At 36.1% G+C, this 26,816-nt stretch overlaps 1 protein-coding gene and 1 pseudogene across 4 annotated transcripts in view; one reads left to right on the top strand and one right to left on the bottom strand.

Moving 5' to 3' along the window:
- The window catches only part of CUNH12orf40 (chromosome unknown C12orf40 homolog), a 263,127-nt gene that overhangs the window by 32,244 nt on the left and 204,067 nt on the right, over positions 1-26,816 (top strand). The gene's annotated exons all lie outside the window — the stretch shown is intronic.
- On the bottom strand, positions 21,856-22,372 carry LOC109268823 (ferritin light chain-like; annotated as a pseudogene).

Below are 26,816 nucleotides of genomic sequence, written 5' to 3'. Positions count from 1 at the left end.
ATGATCTCATGGTTCGTGGGTTCGAGCCCCACATTGGGTACTGTGCTGACAGCTCAGAGCCTGGAGCCTGCCTCAGATTCTGTGTACCCCTCTCTCTTTGCCACTCCCCTGCTCATGCTCTTTCTTGCTCTGTCGCTCAAAAAATAAATAAATGTTAATTTTTTTTCAATATATGAAATTTATTGTCGGATTGGTTTCCATACAACACCCCGTGCTCATCCCAAAAGGTGCCCTCCTCAATACCCATCTCCCATCCTCCCCTCCCTCCCACCCCCCATCAACCCTCAGTTTGTTTTCAGTTTTTATTTTTATTTTTTTTCAATATATAAAATTTATTGTCAAATTGGTTTCCATACAACACCCAGTTCTCATCCCAAAAGGTGCCCTCCTCAATACCCTTCACCCACCCTCCCCTTGTTCTCAGTTTTTAAGAGTCTCTTATGCTTTGGCTCTCTCCCACTCTAACCTCTTTTTTTTTTTTTTTTTTTTTCCTTCCCCTCTCCCATGGGTTTCTGTTAAGTTTCTCAGGATCCACATAAGAGTGAAAACATGTTAATTTTTTTTTTTTTAAGCCAATTACATCTGTGTATATAGGCAATAAACAGACACAGTTTTTTGTTGAGGAGAAAGAAACATATGATTACGAACTTCAAAGAAAGACCCACAATTTGTAGGCCTTTAATCTGTGACAGAAATGGCAGTGGAGATGAGTGGAGAAAGGAGGAATTTCCCATAAAAAGTACTACGAAAACTGTGAATAAGAAAAAATGTGAAAGTGGATTGTTATGTCACATCATACTAAAAATAATAGTAATAAATCCAGGTGTCTTAAAGACGTAAATATAAAAGGCAAAATTACGGACATTTTTAGAAGATAATATAGAAGGTGATATTCATGGTCTCAGATAGGGAAGAATTTCTTAAACAAGATTCAAAAAAGCACAAACTGGGGGTGCCTGGGTGGCTCAGTTGGCTAAGCCACTGACTTCAGCTCAGGTCATGATCTCATCCATGGGTTTGGGCCCCTTGTCAGGCTCTGTGCTGACAGCTCAGAGCCTGGAGCCTGCTTTGGATTCTGTCTGTCTGTCTGTCTGTCTGTCTGTCTGTCTCTCTCTCTCTCCCCGCCCCTCCCCCACCCATGGTCTGTCTCTCTGTGTCTCAAAAATGAATAAACATTAAAAAAACATTTTTTTAAGCACTAACTGTAAAGGAAAACATTGAGAAATTTGACTACCTTAAAATTAAGAACTTCTGTATCGAAACACACCATCAGTGAATCTAAAACTATCTCAAAATGTCAAAAATGTTGCTGAGTTAAAAAGCACATTATTAAGAGTAAAGATGAGCAAAAACCTGTAGAAAGTTATTTAGTAACAGAAAACTGACAATGGGTTAGGATGCAATACATAAGGTATTCCTACAGTTTACTTTAAAAAAGCCAGAAAATGATAAATTTTAAAAGTGATCAAAGGATTTGACTAAGTCTTAAATAGCCTCCTAAATCTGGAAACATCTCAAATATCAATGGAGAGTAAAAAAGATAAATAAATTATGGTGTGGTAGAATGTTATAGGGAAATTAACAAATGAACCTTGGGTATAATTCATAAAAGTTTAAAAAATGATGTTAAATAAAACATTATTTATGCTGACAGCTCAGAGCCTGAAGCCTGCTTCGGATTCTGTGTCTCCCTCTCTCTCTCTCTGACCCTCCCCTGCTTGCACTCTGTCTCTGTCTCTCAAAAATAAATAAGCATTAAAAAAAACATTATAAAAGTTATAGAAGAATACATACATAAACATTTTTAAACATGTAATTACTAGTGTCAGACCAGGTATTGTATAAATATTAATTTACTTAATCCTTGGAACAATTCAGTGATGTAACTGCTATTGTTACCCTTTTGGTTTACGATGCAGAAACTGATGAATAGAAAGGTTAAGTAACTGCCCAAGATCACATAACCGGGAGGGGCCTGATTTGAAACCAGACAACCTGTCTCCGGGGTCTGGAGTTTAACTCCATTCATAAACATTCAAAAGTAGGCACAGCTAAGCAACATATTATTTAATAATATACATATATTTGGGAATAGATATGACAGAAACTATTATTAAATATAAAATTAGCACAAAATTCACAATTACCTGTTGTAGGGGAGGGGAGAGTATACAACCTTAGAGAGAAATAGAAGGATTCAAAGAAATTGGCAATGTTCTCTTTCTTAAGAAAGTATCTGGGAGGTGTGTATATAGATGTTAATTTATTATTGATGTTGTCATTCTCTGGTGTACATATCCATTACATGCAGTCTATATTTCTGAATTTTTGAAAAAGATTAAAAGAGAGAGGCTGTGAACCCTGAACAGAGGAACAGTCCCTGCACTGGAAGAGAAACGTGTACTTCCAGAAGTTTTCTGTGATCTACATGGGTGCCAGAGAAGGTAGTTGGGCTGAATCACCTTGAAAGGATCTTTCCCCTACAGCCGCCCAGGGTCAGGGTATGTGGGTAGGATCTGAGAAGCTAGGTCCTGCTGGAGAGCACAGTGCAAATGAGGGCTCTGAGCAGTGGGGATGGAGAGAGTTGTCCAGAGAGCTCACAAAAGCAGCCCAAGAAAGAAGAGCCAGAATCTGAACACCTGCCAGATGATAACTGCACCATGAAAGCAGACACTACAGGGAATAGAAGGTGAAGGGATAAAAGGGTAGAAGGTTAGAAGAGTGAGGGGGGAGTGGATGAGGTTTGAACTGGATAAAATTAAATTCTTGATATAGACTGGACTGGACTCTTAGTCACCTATAAATGAGGCTTTTTGTTAATTTATGAAAGTGGCAGGGGAAAGTTAAGGGGATCTGCCTAAGATGTTGTCCAAAAAAGGAAGATTTTGCAGAGCTTGTTTGAAGCCCAGTGGGGAGAACAAGTAAAGTTGTTTCCCACTTGCATTTTACCAAGTTTAATAAATGAATTCAGATCATAGAGTCACCTGGGTTTTGAGGGCACCTGGGTGGCTCAGTCAGTTAAGCATCCAACTCTTGGTTTTGGCTCAGGTCGTGATCTCACAGTTCGTGAGATTGAGCCCCCGTAGGGCTCTGTACCAACAGTGGGGAGCCTGCTTGAGATTCTCCCTCTGACTCTCCCTCTCTCTCTCACCCTCCCCCCAAGCTCGTGCTCTCTCTCTTTCAAAGTAAATTAAAAAAAAGACATGGGTTTGAACTGTGTAGGTTCATTTATATGCAGATTTTTTCTGATAATATAGTACACTACTGTAAATGTGTTTTCTCTTTCTTATTATTTTCTTAATAACATTTTCTTTTCTCCAGATTACTTTATTGTAAGAAGACAGTACATAATATATATAGCATACATAATATGTGTCGGTCAACTCTTTCTGTTATTAGTAAAACTTCCAGTCAACAGTAGGCTATTAGTAGTTAAGTTTTGGGGGAGTCAAAAGTTATACACAGATTTTTTTGACTGTGTGGGGAATCAGTGCTCCTAACCCCAGCATTGTTCAATGGTCAACTGTACACACGTCTATTCATTTGTCTTTTAAAAATAACTTTACTGAGATATGATTTAAATATTTTAATGTTCAACCTTTCCAAGTGTACAATTCAATGGTTTTTAGTATATTCACAAGTTTGTAAAGTCACCATCACTATCTCATTTCAGAACATTTCATTACCCTGAAAGGATACTCTATACATATTATCAGTCACTCCCCATTCCCTGTTGTCCCCAGCACCACTAGTCTATTTTATTGTCTCTGAATTTGTCTGTTCCAGACATTTCATATAAATGGGATATATTGCCATTTGTGTCTGACTCATTTTACTTAGCATGATGTTTTTAAGCTTCATCCATGGTGTAACATGTATATCATGTTCCACTTTTTTCTATGTCTATGTAGTATTCCATGCATGGCTTTACTATATTTTGTTTATCCATTCATCAGTTGATAGACATTTCACTGTCCACTCTTTCCTGTATTATGAATAATGCTTCTGTGAACACTCACATACAGGGTTTTGGGTGAACATCTGCTTTCAATTCTCTTGAGGATACACATAAGAATGCAATTGCTGGAGCATATGATAAACTCTACGTTTAACATTTTGTGGGGAAAAAACTGTTTTTCAAGTGACTGCATGATTTTACAACCTAGTCAGCAGTATATGAGGGTTCCAATTCTCCACATCCTCACTAATACTTGTATGCCTTTTATTTTAGCCATTCAGATGGAGGTAAAAACGAGTCTCATTGTGTTTTTGATTTGCATTTCTCTAATGGCTAATAATGCTGAACATTGTTTTATGTACTTATTAGCCATTTGTATATGTCTTTGGAGAAATGTCTATTTAGATACTTTGCCCATTTTTAATTGGGTTATTTGTCTTTTTATTGTTGAATTGGAAAAGTTCTTTATATATTCTACATGTAAGTGCCTTGTGCTATATATGATTTATACATATTTTCTCCCATTCTATGGGTTGTCTTTTCACTTTCTTTATGATGTCCTTTGAAATACAAATTTTCTTAATTTTGATGAGATTCTATATTTCTGTTTTTTCTTTTGTTGCATGTGCTTTTTTCTCTGCCTCTGTTTATACACAAATGCAATCATACCATACCCATTATTCCTCAACTTGCTTTTTTTAAATAATAATTCTTTGGCATCTTTCCACATCTTTCTCTCTACCTCTCTCATATCTATCTATACTATATATCATTTTATAGCAGCATAGTATGTTATTTTATGTAGGTAAATAACAAGTTCTCCATTGATGAATATTTAGGTTTTTAAAGCTTTTTGCTATTATAGTGCCAAAGTGAACACTCTGAGAATATATCTTTATATACATATGTTAGTATACCCACACTGTACATTTCTAATTGTGAGTGTTGGCTTAAAGAATATTTGTATTTGAAATTTTGAGAGATATTACCAAATTATCTTCAATGATGTTATATATTATCCTCTAGTAGTATTTGAGAATGTTTTGCATCCACAGGGTACTACCAAACGTCTTAGCTTTACCCATCTAAGTTGCTTTGCCTTTGTTTGTGTTTGAAGTTGACTATGTTTTATATGGTTATTGGACATTTTTATTTCATTTTGTATAAAGTGTTCCTTTATAGCCTTTGCCCATTTTTCTAGTGGGTTATTTGTCTTTTTATTGAATTTTCAGAGCCTTTTGTATATTAAGAAATTTTATTTTTTCTCAGTTATATAAGTTGTAATATTTTTCTTATTTTGTTATTTTCTTTTGAATTTCCTTCTGGAGTTTTTGTTTTTGTTTTTGTTTTTTTTTTTTTAACGTTTATTTATTTTTGAGACAGAGAGAGACAGAGCATGAACAGGGGAGGGGCAGAGAGAGAGGGAGACACAGAATCTGAAACAGGCTCCAGGCTCTGAGCAGTCAGCACAGAGCCCGACGCGGGGCTTGAACTCACGGGCCGCGAGATCATGACCTGAGCCGAAGTCGGACGCTTAACCGACCAAGCCACCCAGGCGCCCCTCCTTCTGGAGTTTTTGATGTACATAGGTTTAAGGGGCTTTTGTAGTTGAATTTACTACTCTTTTTTCTTATGAACTTTAGCAAGTCTTTTTTTCCCTTTTTCTTAATTTTTTTTCTAAGGACTTTCTCCTATTCTTCAAATTTTGGAGAATCTGAAATCATTGGCTATTCTTTTCCTTGACTTAATTATAAAAACCACTGCACACAATTCTTTGAAAATTTAATTATTACCTAGAATAGTGGCATGTACATAAGCCCATTGAATAAATATTATTAATAAAACTTTCAAATTCATATTCAAATTTTACACTTTTTCCATTCAAGACTATTTAAATATTTTTTTTAAGTCAAAGCTTAAAATAAAATTGGTTTGGCATATCCCTTTACCAAATAAAGCCAACGCAAAATAAAGTTTTAAGCATAACAAATTTACATTCCATAGAACACTTGCCATCTTACCAACGAAGTTAAGTGGTTTGTTCTTGTTCTTGTTGTTCACACTGGTAGATAGCAGTTGCTTCCTGAGGGGCTGAGAAGTAACAACAGACATTTGAGCCCTTTGTATTTGGAGAGAACCCCTTTGTTCAGTCCAGAAGCCCTAAAGGTTCCCAGGCACCAGTCAGAAGGGGTGTTTCCCAACCCTGAGTGACACCTGAATACATGTCATCCACAACAAAAGGAGAGTTTCAATGTGTTCAGGCAGGAGATTAAACAGAGAGTCTTTTCAGAAATGAACAGAAGTGCCTGCAATTTAGAGTTCAATTCATTTAACCTGTTACCATAAGTCTGCTAACTTTCTTGTTTTCTGTTCCAAGTCATATCTGCAACAATTGTGACAAGAATAATTAAAGTCAGCCATTGTTTCTGTGATCTTGATCATATATCCAAACTCCTGTAATTATGCTTACAAAAATGCAAGTCTTGAATTTTGTTAATAATGACATTTTGAGTTGCATAGGAAGTTAGTGATATTATTTTTCAGAATTTTGCTTTTAAAATTAACTAAATATATTAAAGGCATATAATTATAAAAATATTCACAGCAAAAAAAAAAACTTACAAATGAAACTATAAGGGAAGTCCACATAAAAATATACAACTAAGAACTAAATAATGAAAAACATTTTCAAAATTGTTATAGGAAATCTGTATAGAATAGAGTGAGGAAGCTGAACTGGAAAACTTCTGAGCTGATGCTCTATAACTTTTTTTCATCTCAAGAAGACTTTATAGAAAGAATAGGATTCAGCCTATGTAAAGGGATAGTTGAGATTTATACACATAAAAAGTTACAAGGAAAACATCAGCTCAGAATATAACTAAAAAGTACAAAGTGTGTGTTTGGAAGAGGAGGAGTGTTAACAGAGATTATAAAAAGATATTGGCAGGTCACTGGTGTTTATTGGACAGAGCTGTAGACGCTGGCAGGAAACTGGTTACCCAAAGCTTTGAGGTTGAAACCAAGATCAGAATCTAATCTGCATGACCCAAACTGGATGATATCTGGGAAAACAAATTTGATTATGTCACACCCAATCTTACATTTCTTTTATCATTCCTCACTGTCTAAAAAGTAAGTCCAAACCCCATAATAAAGCCTGGCGATGCCCTTCATGTTCTGAACAGAAGTCACATTACTATATTTATCTTCCAACCCTAAGAAAGTCTGCACTCCATCCTTTCCAAATTTTCCTCGTGCTCTGTCCATGCTATGTTCTTTTTATTCCTCCATATCTGTCCTGCATGGTTTGTATGTGTGTTTTCTTCATCTCACTTAACCATCTTGCAAACTTCTATTCATCAAACTCAACCTTAATGGCTTCTCTTAGGAAGTCTAGCTATTCTCTTAGAGATAGCATTCCCTCTTCTATTATTTTGTAACATTGTTCATTCTAGTAAGAATTATAGATATTCTTCCCCTGATAGTTGGAGCTACTCAAACTGAAAGACCACCTCATATTTATGTTTGTATTTGAATGGGTTTAAAATCCAAGTCATCTGATAGAAAGAGCTCTATATTAATATTCATAACACTTCATCTTAAAAATAAATACCTGAGAAATTAGATTAATCCATGAGAAGCTGTATTTATCATTTGGATTCTGTAGAAGTAAGCCTCAAAGGTGGGACCTGCTATCTTCTGCCAGTGTAACGGCACAATCACTCTTCATTATAAAAATCTAATTTGCAATGATGTTATGGGCAAATTACATAATGGAGTTGTAATTTATAATTTATTCTTTTTCCCAGCTTCTTTGAGATATAACTGACATATAACATTGTGTAAGTTTAAGGTTTACAATGTGATCCTTTGATACATGTGTATATTGCAAAATGTTTACCACAATAAGATTACTTACCACATTCTTTACCTTACATAATTACCATTTTATTGTTGTTGTTACAATGAGAACATTAAAGCTCTATTCTCAGAGCAACTTTTTACTAAGATCTGTATATATTATTAAGATTATTGACTTGGGGGTTTATAAAATTTGTGATTATTTCTTCCAATATTGTAATTTTCAAATTATTTGAGAATATTCAATTACGGTCAAAAGGCAAGAAAACAAATGGTATGAGTAAAACTCATAAAAAAAGTCTAAAGCATAGATAGTAAATAAACTATTAAGTTATGACATATAGTTTAAGTCTACAGAAGGTAAGTGTAGATAATGAGTAAACAAGTAGCATTTAGAACATAAGCAAACTTAAAATATATATGAAATATCAAGAATGAATTACTAATCTTTAACATATACCAAAGATAGATAAAATTGATAGAAATTGTGATGGGAAAAAAAGTGTTAAAGACAGAAAAAAAAAGCATAAAGACCAGTTCATGATCATGACAACCCCTAGATAATAATAACACATAACAATCCCATTTTGGTCCCAAGTGTTTTTTTTCTCAATCCAAGAAACACAAATAAGAACCATAGTGGCTCAACAAACTAATTGGCCTGAGTTTTCTGATAGAAGAAATGTGTATTGTTGCCCCAGACACATCCTATCTGTGGGCACCTTGTTCAAATCTCAGCTATGATTCTCATAATCACATTGTAAACCAGGAGATCTAATGCAACTGAGACGCAGGACATATGAACTTTGCATAAGGAATTCAGATAGTATAGTATTCTCACTCACAACCTTTTCTAAGGGCATTAATGTAATCAACCTCTTTTTTTATGGTTTCATGCTGGTATCTTTAAATGATTTAATAACTATAATTTGAACACCTTAATTTTGTCAGTAAATCTTTCTGTTCCATGGCCCCTGGGATAGGCTGCTTGGTAGTATACTTGGAGGCTACCATCACATCAAGGTAATTCCCCATGTGATCAGTAAAACTGTAGATTCTACTGGATTTTATGGAATCACATAGCTGAAGTTAAGAGACTAAATAAAAGAGTAAATGACACAGCCAAGAAAATGATCTTTTCAATCAAGAATAAAATATTTATGCTAGCTAAATAATCATGAAACATTTTTTAAAAAGTCATTGTGATTGAGGAAATAATTTCCCTGTTACATACTAAGAGCTATGAGCCCTATTGAAAACAGTCAAAAAGGAAATGGTAGAGTGGAATTGGTGAATCCCTAACCTGGGGAGCAAAACATGAACTCTAATCTGGCTTCTGCCACTTCTTAAATGGGAGACTGACTTGAGTTACTTAACTTTCCCGAGCCATGGTTTCCTCATATGACAAGTGAGAAAAAATAAAATAAAAAGAACCCAAGAAGGTATTTTGTAGATGTGATTAACATCTACAATCAGTTGACTTTAAGTAAAGAAGATTACACTTGATGGCACAAAAATAGACACATAGCTCGATGGAACAGGATAGAAAGCCCAGAAACAAACCCATGAATATATGGTCAATTAATCTTTGAGAAAAGAGGCAAGAATATGTAATAGGAAAAAGATAGACCCTTCCACAAATAGCGTTGGAAAAATTGGACAGCTACATGCAAAAGAATGAAACTGGACCAGTTTCTTACACCATACCCAAGAATAAATTCAAAATAGATTAAATACCTGAATGTGAGACCTGAAACCATAAAAATCCTAGAGGAGAGCACAGGCAATCATTTCTCTGAAACTGGCTATAGCAATATTTTTCTAAAATTGTCTCCTAAGGCAAAGGAAATAAAAGCAAAAATAAACTGTTGGAACTGTGTCAAAATAAAAAGCTTTTGCAAAGCCAAGGAAACAACAAAACTAAAAGACAACCTACTGAATGGGAGAAGATACTTGCAAATGACATATCTGATCAAAGGTTTGTATTCAAAATACATAAAGAACTCATACAACGCAACACCCCAAAAACAAATAATCCAATTTAAAATGGGCAGAAGAGGGGCGCCTGGGTGGTTCGGTCGGTTGAGCGTCCGACTTCGGCTCAGGTCATGATCTCACGGTGCGTGAGTTCGAGCCCCACGTCGGGCTCTGTGTTGACAGCTCAGAGCCTGGAGCCTGTTTCAGATTCTGTGTCTCCCTCTCTCTCTGCCCCTCCCCTGTTCATGCTCTGTCTCTCTCTGTCTCAAAAATAAATAAACGTTAAAAAAATTTTTTTAAATAAAAAAAAGAAAAAATAAAATGGGCAGAAGACATGAACAGACATTTCTCCAAAGAAGACATACAATTGGCCAACAGACACATGAAGAGATGCTCAACATCACTCATCATCAGGGAAATACAAATTAAAACTACCTCACACCTGTCAGAATGGCTAAAATCAAAAACACAAGAAACAAATGTTGACAAGGATGTGGGGAAAAAGGAACCCTCATGTACTGTTGATGGGAATGCAAACTGGTACAGCCACTCTGGAAAACAGTATGGAAATGCCTCAAAAAATTAAAAATAGAACTACCCTATGATCCAGTAATCATACTACTAGATATTTACCCAAAGAATACAAAAACACTAATTCAAAAGGATATATGCCTTTCTATGTTTATTGCAGCATTATTTACAATAGCCAAGATAATGGAAGCAGCCCAAGTATCCATCTGTTGATGAATGAATAAAGAAGTGGCAGTTTATATATATATATATATATATATATACACATACACATACACACACACACACACACACACACACACACACACGAATATTATTGAGCCATAAAAAAGGATGAAATCTTGCCATTTGCAACAACATGGATGGAACTAGAGAGTATAATGCTAAGGGAAATAAGTACATCAGAGAAAGACAAATACCATATGACTTCACTCATTTATGGAATTTAAGAAACAAAACAAAGGAACAAAGTGGGGAAAGGAGAGAGAGACAAACTAAGAAATAGACTCTTAATTATAGAGAACAAACTGATGGTCGCCAGAGGGGAGGTGGGTGGGTGATGGGTGGAATAGGTGAAGGGGATTAAGAGTATACTCACCAAGATGAGTACCAAGTAATGTATAGAATTGTTGAACCACTCACTATATTGTACACATGAAAGTAATATAACACTGTATGTTAACTATACTGGAATTAAAAATTTAAACTTATATAAAAAAAAGATTATACTTGATGATGTGGGTGGGCTTTACCCAATCAATTGAAGGCCATGAGTGTAAAACCCAAGATTTCTCTGAAAAGAAAGAATTCTACCTCAAGACATAAAAATCCTGCCTGAGTTTCCAGCCTGTCAGCCTGTCCTACAAATTTTAAGCTTGCCATTCCCCATAATTGTGCATGCCAATTCCTTAACCTAAATCTATCTACCTATGTCTATTATCTATCTATCTATCTATCTATCTATCTATCTATCTATCTATCCATGCAATCTATCCCCTGCTCGTCTGTTTTTCTGGAGAACCCTAACTGATACACCTTTCCTACTTCTATGCCACAGAAATAGGAAAGTAATTTGAAAACTTCAAAGTGCTATGCCAATTTAATGTATTATTATCCCAAATGTAACTCGTTTGTATTTTATTTTATTTTATTTTATTTTATTTTATTTTATTTTATTTTATTTTATTTTATTTTATTTTATCTTATGTTTATTTATTTTTGAGACAGAGACAGACTGAGTGGGAGAAAGGCAGAGACAGAGGGAGACACAGAATCTGAAGCAGGGTCCAGGCTCTGAGTTGTCGGCACAGAGCCCAACGTGGGGCTCGAACCCACAAAACACAATATCATGACTTGAGCCAAAGTCGGACACTTAACCAACTGAGCCACCCAGGCGCCCCTCAAGTATAATGACTGCAAATGTATTTATTATATGTTTCTGAAAAGTTCTTCTTGTTTTTACAAAAATATACCTTAACTGATAGTTTGAGCAGAAATGCCAGTTTTCAAAAGGGAAGACAGTTGGGAGTATTTGAATGATGCCTGTGAACAATTGGTTTAATTACTTATTTTGTGAATCTTAATTTAATAACATAGGTGAAAGGGGGAAGAACAGTGTCATGATTTATTGGTCCTCATCATTCAATATAATTGAGTAAATTATCTATTTTGATTTTAGCATAAAGCTTTCAGTCTCAAACCTTTCAGTAAAAATGAAATTTTAGGTTATTCATTTAATCTAAAAATACACAGAACCTTTCCCTATATCACCATAATCCCCATTTTTCTCTTTGCTCTTTGTCCCTCCATAAAACTTACCGTTTTGGTTAGTCCAGTCCAGACAAGTAGGATTGCTCCACCTGAGTGAGTATGTCCTCAAATAAAAGCTCAACTATGAATTCGACTGTTTGTTCTGCAGAGTTCACCATGAATGTGTTACTCTTCCACCATCAGTTAGTAATCTAGCTGATCACCCACTTAGCATTATCCAAGCAAATCATTGTGCAACATGCCTCTCCTATCATCACTCCTCCACTTTCCATAAGTCTCATATCAGAGTTAGTTGTATTACTTTAGGGACAGCTCATTTTGGATTATAAGCAATCTTTCTTGTTTATAAGACTTGGCTTGATGATTTTAGCTTTACTGCAAAAATTAAACCACCCTTAAAGGGAAAGTTTCACGAGCAGTAAATGTTCAAAAATACAATTCAGAGTTGGAAAGCTATTCCCAAATGAGCATCTCTAAAATTATTTGTAACAGTAACGTTAATACATTAAATAATTGGGCTTGATGCTATACAGTGATCATGTGAAAAAGAATAATGCATATTGGAATGTTTATATTATGATAGGGTCATTTAAGAAAACTCAACCTAATAACCATACCTCATTATTCATTGATTTTAAAAGAATATATATTCTTGGGGCATGTGGGTGGCTCAGTTAGTTAAGCATCTGACTTCAGCTCAGGTCATAATCTCATGGTTCATGAATTCAAGCCCCGCGTCAGGCTCTGTGCTGACAGCTCAGAGCCTTGGAGCCTGCTTTGGATTCTGTGTCTCCCTCTCTCTCTGCTCTTCCCCCATTCATGCTCTGTCTCTGTCTCTCTCAAAAGTAAATAAACATTAAAAATTTTTTTAAAAAAGAATATATATTCTTTTTGTATATCCCAGAGTCTATGGACAGTACAGAACAATTCATCTGTTAGACGCTTACAGATGTAATAAAAAAAAAAAAGCAAATTGTGTTCAGAACAAATATTAACTACTAGTTGAGTGAACTTGCACAGAGTTAAAATCCAATTTTCTTCTCTAGTCTTTATAAAATGTTCATTAACTTAGAGTTATGACAAAAATGAAACATCTATTTACTGTTTGGAACAATAATAAAAAAAAACTTTTCTACAAGTTTTTGTTTTCTATCTTTGTTCTTGGTCCTTAATTCTCAATATCCTTCCTTGAATTATCAAGCCTGTTAGTGTCACATCTCAAAAGATACGATTTCTCATTGTCAGACTTTTCCCATAAAGTGCATTCTTCTGGGTAAAGTCTTGATAAACCTTGAAAATCTTGCAACAGACAGAAAATTTAAGTTTTAATCTCTAGAAATTTTTTGAATATTAACTCTGCCTAAATTCTAATAAGTCTTCCTTAATTATGTGTTATTTTTTAAATGCTATAAAAACTGTCAAGATAAATTGAGATGTACCTCAATCTACCTCTCTCTGCATTTTGCTATGTAGCCTTATCCTCAATATTTTTCTCTCCAAAGAGCTCATTACTCAAAACTAAAAATATAAAGATAGCAGCAAGAACTGTTATGCCTGGATAATTTTGGGCAGATAGTTGCAGGGTATTGTTGGTTTGTTTTTGTTTAGTTTTGCTTTTACAAATTCCTGGAAATCTGAAGTTTCTGCATTATGTATGAATTGCTAGAATTGAAACCTATAAGGATGGGGGCCGTGTTCTTCCCTGTCCCAGCATTCCACCCAGACCTCTGGAAATTAGAGAATGAATTAAAAGGAAAGAATATTTTATTTTTTTTATCAAAACTTGGTCTGATTCTGTATGAAGGCCTAGAATTCATAGACCACATCTATCTTACTTTCATTGCCTCTTATATGGCATCAATAGGACATCTCCGGAGTCATAGGTTACAGGAAGGTCCTTCTGTAAAATATCTTCACTTCTCTCTCTCTCTCTCCTTCTCTTTTTTTAATGTTTATTTATTTTTGAGAGAAAGAGAGAGTGAGTGAATGCAAGCAGGGGAGGGGCAGAGAGAGAGAGGGAGACACAGAATCCAAAGCAGGTTCCAGGCTCTGAGCCGTCAGCACAGAGCCTCACTCAGCGCTTGAACTCACGAACCGTGAGATCATGACCTGCGCCAAAGTCAGACACTTAACTGACTGAGCCACACAGGTGCCCCCAAGTGTCTTGATTTCTTTTTATATGCGCTCCTAGAGGACTTTAAGGTACTGATTAAGATTATGAGGTTCTAGAGTTGATAGACCCAAGTTTCAACACAGTTTTATCATTTATTGCAAGTGTGACTATGGACAAGTTACTAAACTTCCCTCTATTCAATTTACTCATTTATAAAATAATAATCCCTATTCCAGAGATGATTAAATGAAATAATTTATCTAAGACATTTAGTGCTAGTTGGCACCATAGGAATCATTCAATAAATGTTAGGCATTATCATTATTATTACTACTGCTATAATTATATTTCTATTTAACTTATAAGCTCCATGACAGCAATAATCACCCTTTTTTAAGCTTTTTGCTTCCAATACTTAGCATAGTATTTGATATGTGTTTTTTGAACTGAACTACTTTGATGATCTACAGAGACAAATGTAAAAAAAACAAATACTCTTCTTTTTTCCTGGTTGGGCATGGGTTAGGGAAGAGGTAATATACAATACTCTTAGTTTATGAATCACAAACAGTGATTGCCTGATCTGTATTTCTAAACTAAAACTCAAATGCCCAAATTTTAAAGGGGGAGAAAGATTGGCTTATAACTTTAAACTGAGAAAAGAGAAATTTGAGCAAAAGCTAATAAGGTTGCTTAAATGTTTGTGTTCTGCTTTTTTGTTGCATATGCTGCTTGGTTTTTAAAAGCAACACAGGTGGAGTACCTGACTAGCTGAGTCGTTAGAGCATGCGACTCAATCTGGGGTCATAAAAGCAAGACAGGTAAAGCAAGAGATGACCAAAAAGAGAGGAGAAAGTGCCAGAGAAACATTAAGTTTATTTACTGTATTTCACCCTATTATTATTATGTTGAGGGAATATTCCAGTTGTCTGTTTACAAAGTAATTTCCCCCACCCACATAGAAAAGTTTGGTGATTCTTCAACCATGGCTAAATGTCAACCTTTCCATATTACTTGGAAAAAGTTTCCAAGAAGGCTTCCTTAAAGGAATTCACCATGTAAATGCATGATGATAAAAAGAATTGTAAGATCATTAGGGTTTCCTCCTCATTGAGAATTTCTTGCTAAGTAAAACTTTATCGTGTGTCTGCATGCTTTTTTTTTTAATTTTGTAATGTTTATTTACTTTTGAAAGAGAGAAACAGAGTATGAGCAGGGGAGAGGCAGAGAGAGGGGGTCATAGAATCCGAAGCAGGCTCCAGGCTCTGAGCTATCAGCACAGAGCCCGACGTGGAGCTCGAACTCATGAACCATGAGATCATGACCTAAGCTGAAGTCAGACACTCAGTCACCTGAGCCATCCAGATGCCCCTGTGTGTCTGCCTGTTTTACACAGCACACACCTTGCCATAGTAAGCACCATAAGTGGGGAGAGATAGTGCTATTTTTCATTTGGAATACATTGGAATGTTGGTTTTTCCAAATTCCTCATGCAGCATAATAAAAGGATTTAAAATCTCATATATAGGCCACTTTGAGCACTTCTCTTGGTGCTGTCAGCCCAGAAATCAACTGATAAAATGATTCCACCAGACAAGGTGAGGCCTATTAAAACATTACATCATTTTGTATGCACCGAGCCAAGGAAGGATCTTCTCATATGGCACTTCCATGAAGAGCTTGTCCAGTGAACATTTCAGTGACTCAAGTGGTTATGATTCTACCCTTGCTTGAGAAAATATTTTGTAAGTTACTCATCCTGCTCTTAGGAAATTTAGACATATAGAGCGAGCCATACAAAACATTTGAGATCACCAAATCCAACCCTCTTGTTTTTGAAATTCATCTAAGATCTAACTGGTGGAAAACTGGAAATAAACCCAGGTCTCCTTTTCACTACCTCACACTGATTCCTAGTTATTTAATGTAAAAATAACTAATTTTATTTTAGGAGCACTCTTCTGTTCCTTCTGTAGTATAATTAAGGATGTATTTTCCAAGCAACGGTTCTCATGCCAGAAAGTTTCTCGATTTCATATTTATGTTCTTGATGTTATAGTATCTATTTAATTTTGTAAAATATATAAGCAAAACATTTAGGATTTCTCTCTTTCAGAGAAATTGTAACTTGGTAAAAATGTATTACATTTAAGTTTTTCAAAATTGTAAAACTAAGTGAAGTTAGTGCCACTTGGTGAAAAATGTCAGTTATTCATTTTGGGAATATAGTTTAACACCCATATTTTAAAAAAAATTTTTAAGTTTATTTATTTATTTTGGAGGGGGTGGAGCAGAGAGAGAGGGAGAGAGAGAATCCCAAGCAGAGTCCACACTATTAGCACAGAGTCTGACATGGGGCTCAATCTCATGAACCGTGAGATCAAGACCTGAGCCAAAATCAAGACTTGGACGCTTAACTGAGTGAGTCACCCAGCCACCCAAGATTTTTTTATTTTTAAGTAATCTCTACACCCATCAGGGGGTGGGGCTCAAAACGTGGGGCTCAAAATCACAACCCCGAGATCAAGAATTGCATGCTTCGCCAACTGAACCAGCCAGGCTTCCCAAGACCTATATTTTCATCACAGGTAACTGTTTCATTGTGCAGTGAGCTAACAACTCCATACTTCTACAATGTAAATATAATTTCATTCCTTTTAAGCAGTTCCTGCTGCATTAGCTATTAGATGAGTTACTATGTTATTTCTCAAAACTGTTCATATCGAGTCCAATATTTTTCATGTGACTGTCATAACAGGAATTCATGAGGGCCACAAGTCTTTCTCTGCTTTGGGGAAGTTGGCTCTTGAAGTTACTCTCTTTCTTTTATCAAGTATTTAAAAAAAATTTCTAATGTTTATTTTTGAGAGAGAGAGAGAGAGAGACAGAGTGCAAGAAGGGGAGGGGCAGAGAGAAAGGGGGAGACATAGAATCCAAAGCAGCCTCCAGGTTCTGAGCTGTTAGCACAGAGCCTAACATGGGGCTCAAACTCACGAACCGTGAGATCATGACCTGAGCCGAAGTTGGACACCCAACCGACCGAGCCACCCAGGTGCCCCGAATTTACTCTCTTTCTTTTGAAATTCTCTAGGACTGTTCACTTAGGAACAAAATCTGACTACTCAGCCTAAGAGACAAAATGTCACTGAAGAAAACTTCCAGGGAATTAATTGTCTTCTTTATGCTTAGCCATCATCAAACAAGTTCTCTTAGAATAATATCAAGACCTAGACTGGCTCATATCCCTGTAACCTAGAGTGACAACTACAGGGTTTTTAAATCTGTGTTTAAACCCTAACTCTGCACTGAACAATAGCTCTATCACCTTGGGCAAATTAAGGAACCTTGCAGTGCCACTGTTTGCTTATGTGTTCAGACAATAATTCCTACCTTTCAGTGGTGTTGTAATGATTGGATAAAGTTATATATATATATATGTAAATTGCCTCCAGAGAATGCCTAAAACATAGTAGGATTTGAATAAAAGGTACTACTTACAGTATTACCCTTCAAACAAGAAGTCATTCCTGCCCTGTAATTCTTTAGGTACTTACAGATTCTCATATTTCAAATGACCAAAACCAATGCTGATTGCTAGGTGGTCATATTTTCTCAGTATAACTTCTTAGGCTAATTTATCTTCCTTTTCAATTTTTGTATGTAACCCATAGTTATCACATTTCTGGCATGTGCTCATTATGGTTAGACTTTCCAGCTTAGTGCTTTCTCTCCCTAGAAGATCAGAACCCTTAATTATGCACTTTTCCCCTAGCCACATAGCCAGGGATTTAGAGCTCCTTAAGAAGATTAATTAAAACTGCTGCCATTCCTGTAGCAAAGCTTCCTTTATTTTGGACTGCTGAACTGAGGGTTAAGTGCTTTATCACAGAGCAAATCAATGGCAACACTGGATGTGGAAGCCAACAAGCTAGATTACCAGCTCTTTGTGCCACTGAAAGAACACTTCCATTGACTGATTTTTTTCTTCTGTGGGATTTCAACAATACCTTAGTGAGAATCTGCCTAGAGACAAGAGCACCTTCCTGTACTGTGATATGATATATCCGCACACTCAAAGACAATTCCCCATTGATCTTAACTGTAGAAAAGGGAAGCCTGGCACACTACTTAAGAAGGGCAAGTCAACCTAATTAACAATTGCACTTACTCCCAGCTTTTTTACATCAACAGTGCTTTGTCTATGTTGCTTAACCCTTGAATTCTTACAGGTGGGTTTCCTGCTTACAAATAACTAGCCAATATTTATCTAACTTAGGTTTATTAGATAATTTAATTTTGTCTATTTTTCCAGATCATTCGTATAATAAGTAGTCTGGCTCAAATATCAATGTATTGCTCCTTGACACATAAATGAAAATACCTCCATATTCTTTGGTACATAGCATTTGTTTGTTTGTTTGTTTCCTCATGGAAACTGAAAGCAAGAGAAAATATATCCTTTTAATAAGAAATGCTTTGTGCTTTGCTTTTATAATACAGTTTTGTGCCAAAGCCCAGAATGAATTTACCTTATAAACCAATCTCTGAAATTATGAATTTAATTGTTTTAAAAGTTGATTGTTATTAATAAGAGTGATAGAGAAGAGATTTGAATAAAGAAAAATTCTCAAAATTATCAAGTATAGCATGTATAACATATAAGATACATGCAACTATTACCTGGAATGTGATGTCTGTGTGTGTGTGTGTGTGTGTGTGTGTGTGTGTGTGTAAAAGACACTGCTGAGGTAAATTTTGAATCAAAGCAAAATGTAATCCTAATGTATAGACTGCTTATAAAGATATCTTACCAGTGAGAGTTTATACACCATTTTTATGGTATTTTGATTTGGACTCTTCAATAATTAAAAATATTTTCCCCCTCAATATGAGCTCAGTTATTAAGTACAGTATTTTAAAAATGGAAGACACAAATAGAAAAATAAACCATAGGTTGTACTGTTCAACCATCATTATGTGATACCTCAAATCTTCATCTTGATGAGCACCTTTGCTTTACAAAATCCTTCAAACACTCTAGTATGTGTATCTTCAGTTTTGGAATAAAAAGGAAAATGTAATTGAAAAATAACAGAGTTTATGTTTTGCAATTTGGAGATTTTGGATTACCCATTCTAATATATCAATTTCAGTTCATATTTCACTCTTTCTCATTGCCAGGTAGTATTCCATTGTGTATAGAAACCACAATTTCTTTATCCATTCATCAGTTGATGGACATTTAGGCTCTTTCCATAATTTGGCTATTGTTGAAAGTGCTGCTATAAACGTTGGGGTACAAGTGCGCCTATGCATCAGCACTCCTGTGTCCCTTGGGTAAATTCCTAACAGTGCTATTGCTGGGTCATAGGGTAGATCTATTTTTAATTTTTTGAGGAACCTCCACACTGCTTTCCAGAGTGGCTGCACCAATTTGCATTCCCACCAACAGTGCAAGAGGTTCCCATTTCTCCACATCCTCTCCAGCATCTATAGTCTCCTGATTTGTTCATTTTAGCCTTTTGTAGCAACGTGGATGGAACTGGAGAGTATTATGCTAAGTGAAATAAGTCATACAGAGAAAGACAGAAACCATATGTTTTCACTCCTATGTGGATCCTGAGAAACTTAACAGAAGACCATGGGGGAGGGGAAGGAAAAAAAAAAGTTAGAGAGGGAGAGAGCCAAACCATAAGAGACTCTTAAAAACTGAGAACAAGCTGAGGGGTGATGGGGGGTGGGAGGGTGGGGAGGGTGGGTGATGGGCATTGAGGAGGGCACCTGTTGGAATGAGCACTGGGTGTTGTATGGAAACCAATTTGACAATAATTTTCACATTAAAAAATAAAATAAAATAATAAAAAAATTAAAAATATATTCGTTCATATTTAATAATAAACCTGCAGAATTCCTGTGGCTGTTTATTCTTTGTGATGAAATTCAAGATAGATTGTACCAGAAACAGTTTTCTTGTCTATTCATATATATTGAGGGTGAGAAAAAAGATTAAGTTGAAATAGAGTTCTTTACAGTTCATGTTTCTTCTCATCTAATGATGGCAAACTGTGAAAACATTACCCAAGAGCATGGTTTTCTAGCTAGTAAACCATGTTCAGAAATGTTTCCCAGTTTAATACAAATACATTCATTCAGAAAAGGAAATTGCTGCGTTGATATGTCCCAGGCAGATTGTTTCCTGTTTTGGAAACCACTGTGTTCAGTTATTCAGAGCTGAGATGGTTCTATTCATCCTCCATAAGGGGAATTGGCCAGCTCAGTGAGAATGACTTCCAAATATTTCAGTAGAATTAAAGCTCAGGTTTTAAGACTCACTGGATAACTAAATATAAAACTTTTTTTCCCTATAAATTAAAAATGTTTAGGGCGCCTGAGTGGCTCAGTTGGTTAAGCATCCAACTTCAGTTCAGGTCATGATCTCACGGTTCGTGAGTTCAAGCCCCATGTCGGGCTCTGTGCTGATAGCTCAGAGCCTGGAGCCTGCTTTGGATTCTGTGTATCCCTCTCTCTCTGCCCTTCCCCTGCTCACGTTCTGTCTCTCCCTCTCTCTCAAAAATAAAGAAACAAAATTTTTTTTTAATGTTTATTTTTATATGCTATGATCTTTTATTTTTTTCATACTTTGTATCTGCATGCCAAAAGAATTTGGAGTTTCAATTTAAATCCCCATTTATGCTATCAATCTCATGAAATCTCTTCTGGTAAGAAGAGACATAATTTTATAGTTAGAGGAAATTCTTAGCTACTCCCATTAGAGAGGCACAAAGTTTTGGAAATTATGTATTAGCCAGTAACTCCATTTTTCCCAATCACATTTTCCATATAACCTGCTACTAACAAGTAAAGTAATTGATCTAAATTTTATATTACTCCCAAATTTTACTATGTTAATCACTTTGTGCACCCAACACTTTAAACTCCCTTCCTTTGGTGCATGTACCATAATCTTCCCCCCGCCCCCCCTTCTGTATAACTTTTGCCCTGGCCACCTGTTTAAAGTAGGAGTTTGCAAAGGCATTACCACCTCCAGTTCCAGTGATTGGACCAAGCCAGGCTAATAGCAGGCATTCCCAAGATTTTTCTAATTTGATGAGGGAAGGGACCAAATGAAAGGAGGTATTTGTTTACTAGATGTATTAACTAATTTGGGATTTATTTGTGGTCATTTATTTAGTGTTTTTATAAATTGATTTAAAAATTCCTCCTTACATAACAAAAATAGAGAGTAACCTATTGTTACATTTGGATCATATAGTAATATGGAGTTTAACATTTTTAGGTAGCCAAACATGTTTTATTCTATCACTGCTTTTCAAAAATTTTTTAAGTACAGTTGACGTACAATGTTATATTAGTTTCAGGAGTATAACATAGTGATTCAACAATTCTATACATTACTTAATGCTCACTATGATAAGTGTAGTTTACCATACAATGTTATTATAATATTACAATATTATTTTGCTGCTAAAAGCTTTATTGTTTCCATTTGATCCATGCCTTGGGAGGGCTCCAAGATGGTTAAAAACCTACTTAGTGACTGCAGAGAGAGGCTCAGGCATAAGCCCTGGCACCAGAGGGACGCCAGAGGGGCCTCTCAAAGGCTTCTGGGCTTCAGAGGCTTCTAGTCATGCTTGAGGGTGAGCCTTTCAGAGACATACTCACCCAGCCCAGCCTGGGGGCCAGCTGGCCTGTGGAGGTTAATCAGATGGTCGCCCATCTTCTTGATGAGTTTCACCTCCTGATCTAGGAAGTGGTTCTCCCTGAAGTCACAGAGATGGAAGTCTGTGTGGCAGAACCCTGACCATGCATATCCAAAAGGGCCTGGTTCAGGTTCTTCTCCAGGACCATGGTGGCTTCCTTGGTGTTCAGGGTTTTACCCCACTCATCTTATGATGGCTTCTGCATGTCCTGGAGGAGAGAGCAGTTGCAGTACTGGTTTTGCACCTTTAAGAGACATTCAGCTCCCTCACACTTCTCCTCAACCAACTCGTAGATGGAATGGCTCACTCTCTCCAGAGCCACTGGAAATAGAAGCCCAGAGAGAGGTAGGTGTAGGAGGCCAGCAGATGCATGTTGACCAGATGTTTGACAGTGTCTCCCACATCGGTGAAATAATTCTGACAAATATGGGAGCTCATGGGTAATCAGTAATAAGGAGTTATGTTCAACATAGGGTGTTGGCTGGTCCTAGAGGCAGACTGGCTGAGAATATGGCTCCAAAGTTTGTGACTGGAAAAAAGGTTGGAAAAAAGTTTGGATGCTGGTAGGAGGCTGACAGAAGGGGCATTCCTGGGTCTGTACGGTCCAAATACTGTTGAAGCAAGAAACAGATCTGCAGGACCCTGGACACACAGCCTATTACAGTATTATTGACTATATTCCCTATGATGTTCTTTTTTTTTAAGCTTATTTATTTATTTTGAGAGAGAGAGAGAGAAAACAAGTGGGGGAGAGCAGAGAGATCTGAAGGGAGACAGGAAGACAGAGGATCTGAAGCAGGCTCTGTGCTGACAGCAGAGAGCCCAATGTGGGGCTTGAACTCACAAACCACGAGATCACAACCTGAGCAGAAGTTGGATGCTTAACCAACTGAGACACCCAGGTGCCCCCCCCCCACCCCCTGGGCTGTACTTTTCATCTCCATTTATTTTATAACTGTAAGCCTATACTTCCCAATTCCCTTCACCTATTTTGCCCATCCCCCCACCCACCTCTTCTCCGTCAGTCACTAGTTTGTTCTCTGTATATAAGACTCTTCTTGTTTTTCCTTTGTTTGTTTTGTTTTTTAGATTCCACATATGAATGAACTTATATGGTATTTGTTGTTCTCTGCCTGGTATATTTTACTTAGCATAATACCCTCTAGGTCCATCCATGTTGTTGGAAATGACAAGATCTCATCATTTTTTATGGCTGAGTAATATTTCATCGTATATATATGTATGTATACACATATATATACATCTTTTTTATCCATTCATCTGTCAGTGGGCACTTGGGTTGCTATCATATCTCAGCTATTGTAAATAAAGCTATAATGAACATAGAGGTATGTATGTATCTTTTTGAATTGGTGTTTTCATTCTCTATTGGTAAATACCCAGTAGTGGAATTACTGGATCATATGGCATTTCTATTTTTAATTTTTTGAGGAATCACACTGTTTAATTTTTTGAGGAATCACACTGTTTTCCACAGTGATTGCACCAATTTACTTTCCTACAATAGCACACCAGGTTCCTTTTTCTCCCCATTCTTGCCAATATTTGTTGTTTCTTGTCTTTTTGATAATAGCCATTCTGACTGTGTGAGATGATATCTCATTGTGGTTTTGATTTACATCTCCCTGATGATTAGTGATGTTGAACATCTTTTTGTGTGTTTGTTAGCCATCTGTATGTCTTCTTCAGAAAAAATGTCTATTCAGGTACTCTGCTCATATTTAAATCAGATTGTTTGGTTTTTGGTGTTGAGTTGTAAAAGTTCTTTATATATTTTGGATATTAACCCCTATCAGATATATCATTTGCAAATATCTTCTTGCATTCAGTAGGTTGCCTTTTTGTTTGGTGGATGGTTTCCTTTGCTGTGCAAAAGCTTTTTGTTTTGGTTTAGTCCCAATGGTTTATTTCTGCTTGTGTTTCCATTGCCTGAGGAGACATATCCATAAATATGTTCCTAAGCTCTTGCTGTTCCTGTTTGTAGTCTCCTTGCTCTAGTGTTTGATTAATGCTCTCAATAGTACATCACACAATTACTTTCCGAGTTTTGAGCATTTGCTCACTACTTTTGCCAAGCCTATCATGTGCTTAACCTCTGCAATGATAGAGAATGGCAATTGTTTTGCTGAATTAACTCTGGAAAGTGACCATTCCTAATAAGCAGAATTAAATGACAAGGAGATAATTTCTTTGCTGCTTTGTTTTGTTTAAGGCTTAGGACCACCTACTGAGTGGATGGGGGTGGGAAGGCTATTTGCAATTATTTTTAAAAAGGAAAAAGAATCTGTGCACCTGTCACACAGCTGTAGTGACAGCCAAATAGGGACAAAGCATGCTGGGAGTGTGCTCAGCAGTTATTTCTCTTACATGAGGTGTAAATGCTTTGCTGTTTCAGGAATTCCTATGAAAAGCATCAGGCCTAACAGTATCCTCAATGAATTATTTTGTGAGAGATTCTCTATCCTGATTTCATTTTAATTTGTAGAAAGTGATGAAGAGTAGCTTATTTGCAAAGGCAGTAAACTTTATAGAATATCTCATAGAATGAAAAATTTTAAAAGGGAAAAACTGAGATGAAAAGAGAGAGTGATTTTTGAGCCATTTCCATTATCACAGAAAGCTCTGTTGAACAATGTTGCTCTGGAGATCCTTATTCTATAAAAATACAGTTTCAAATAAAATTTTGGATACAATTATCAGGTTCACACCAAACTGCATTTATCTTAGGTCTGTTTTTTTTTTTTAATGTTTATTTATTTTTTGAGAGAGGGAGTGTGACTGGGGGAAGAGCAGAGAGAGAGGGGGAACAGAGGATCCAAAACAGGCTCTGTGCTGACAGCAGCCAGTCCAACGTGGGCCTCGAACTCATGAACCCCAAGATCACGACCTGAGCCAAAGTTGGTTGCTTAACCGACTGAGCCACCCAGGCACCCTCTTTTTTTTTTTTAAAGTTTATTTATTTTGAGAGACAGAGAGGGTGAGAACAGGGGGAGGGACAGAGAGAGAGAGGAGAATCTCAAGCAGGCTCTACACTGTCAGCACAGAGCCCAACATGGGACTCAAACTCACAAAACTGTAAGATCATGACCTGAGCCAAAATCAAGAGTCAGAGCTTAACTGACTGTGCACCCAGGTGCCCCTACCTTTACCTTAGGTCTTAAAACTATATATATACATATACCTATACGTATACGTATATGTATATATATAAAGTTATTATCATAAAATCATAATAATGGTTATATCTAAAGGAAAGGGGGGAGGATACACTCTTTTAGGCATACATGGGTACACTTCTAGGTTGCCAGCAGTGTTCTATTTCCTAATATGTGAGGTGGTAACATTTGCATTTTTCTATAGATTCTCCTCAATGTGTTATATTTTGCAGTAAATATGGGCTAAAAATCACTGTCACAATTAATTGCATATGCCTACATCTTTGAAAAAATCAAATCATTTTTCAACTGATACCACTGAGAGATTATTCATAACTGCATGGAATCTAGATGAGTGTACAAGCTACATTGTTACCTTTTAGTAATGAGAGGAAATTGTTAATTGCAAAATGTTGGCAGTAGATTGTGGTAGACACACTTAAACAAAATAACATCACTTTTTTATTCCTTGGGGGTATGCATAAACTAGATGGCATATTTTTATTCTTCAAGTAGCTGGATATTTTAAATATCTTTGCTGAGTTTGCTGTCATTTTGTTCTAGATATCATGTCAAATAAAAGATTAATGGAGGTGTTTATAGATTTAGAAGTTGATACTGATACTAAAGCAGTTATTAAGGACAAGTTAGCACAAACATTTTCCTACTGCCACTAAATCCAGACTAGGTTCAAAAATTTCAGTTGAAAATGTTTCAAATATTCAAAACAATCTCTTATGCTATTATAAATTGGACAGGTTTATAAGCTTTATCTTCAGATACTTGTACGGCAAGAAGGATAATTCATACTCAATTATTCCTAGAACCTGGGGTTGTTGTTTATAAAGTGATAAACATGGAAAAATATCAGACTGCTATAATCTGGAGTCTGACTACTCCTCCTAATTAATATCTTTTCTAATTATTAATGTCATTCCAACTTAATGCTCTGCCCCTCTCCGAGTCTCACTACAGAGTTAAGCTTCTTGAGGTTTTTTATCTCCATGCTTTCAATTGTGTGAAGAGTCTTTTGATTACTAGTTACAAAAATCAATACAAGCTAGGTTAAGAAAAACAAAAAAAATTTTAAACTTAAAAAAAAAAACAAAAAGAAATTAAATACTAACTATACAATTTCAAACCCAGAAGAAGGAAGTACTATTACAATTTGGCTGTCAGGGGCACCTGGGTGGCTCAGTCAGTTAAGTGTCCGACTTCAGCTCAGGTCATGATCTCACAGTCTGTGGGTTTGAGCCCCGCGTCGGGCTCTGGGCTGATGGCTCAGAGCCTGGAGCCTGATTCTGTGTCTCCCTCTCTCTCTGCCCCTCCCCTGCTCATGCTCTGTCTCTCTCTGTCGCAAAAATTAAAAAAAAAAAAAAAAAAAAAAACATTAAAAAAAATTTAAAAAAATTTGGCTGTCAGTCATTTCAAATTTTATGCATACCTGCACAGAAATTTTTTTCTTCACATGAGATGATACTATCCATATAACTCTTCCAGTGCCTTTTTTTTTCATTTAATGAATAATCTTGCAAAACAGTATTAAAGAGTAAATTAGAGGGCTTCCCAATTTTGCAATGGCTGCATTATGTTAAATATTTAGAATATTTCCAATTTAAACAAGAATTTATGGACATTATGCTGGGACCATGAGTATAATCTGCCATACAGAATCCAAGGAAAAGTCTAATAACCATTCACAGGAA

The sequence above is a fragment of the Panthera pardus genome, unplaced genomic scaffold (assembly GCF_024362965.1).
Source record: "Panthera pardus isolate Hobbes unplaced genomic scaffold, ASM2436296v1 HiC_scaffold_6, whole genome shotgun sequence".
Taxonomy (NCBI): domain Eukaryota; kingdom Metazoa; phylum Chordata; class Mammalia; order Carnivora; family Felidae; genus Panthera; species Panthera pardus.
Note: the sequence above shows the minus strand (reverse complement) of the source record. Positions and strands in the feature narration are given on the sequence as shown.